This window comes from Myotis brandtii, unplaced genomic scaffold, assembly GCF_000412655.1.
Source record: "Myotis brandtii unplaced genomic scaffold, ASM41265v1 scaffold149, whole genome shotgun sequence".
Taxonomy (NCBI): Eukaryota; Metazoa; Chordata; class Mammalia; order Chiroptera; family Vespertilionidae; genus Myotis; species Myotis brandtii.
The window spans coordinates 1,048,210-1,048,564 of record NW_005355385.1 but is presented as its reverse complement, the minus strand read 5'-3'; positions in this window follow the sequence as shown (position 1 = coordinate 1,048,564).

Genomic DNA, 355 nt, shown 5'->3' with positions numbered 1-355 from the left:
CCGCTCGCCACAGGGGTGCGGGGGCCGCCACCCGGAGGGCCCCTCCTCCGAACCGGACGGCTCTGTGCGTGCACCTTCCGTTTAGTGCGCTTCTGGCCTACGGGCTGCAGGGCCATGGAAAACAAAGGCTGCGGAACGACACACCTCGGAACAAAGAGCTCCAAGAACTTACTAGGAATAAATTCTCTTCAGGAATAGGCCCAGCGCCGCGGTACCTAACAGCAGGCCTTTTTAAAAGTGAAAATGTCTTCAGAAGGAAGAGAGCATATGAAAGTAGAAAAAAATATATCTATAACTGGGACTTTATGTGGCTTGAATGTTGAGACCGGTGCTAATTATTACCATAAAGGTAGAG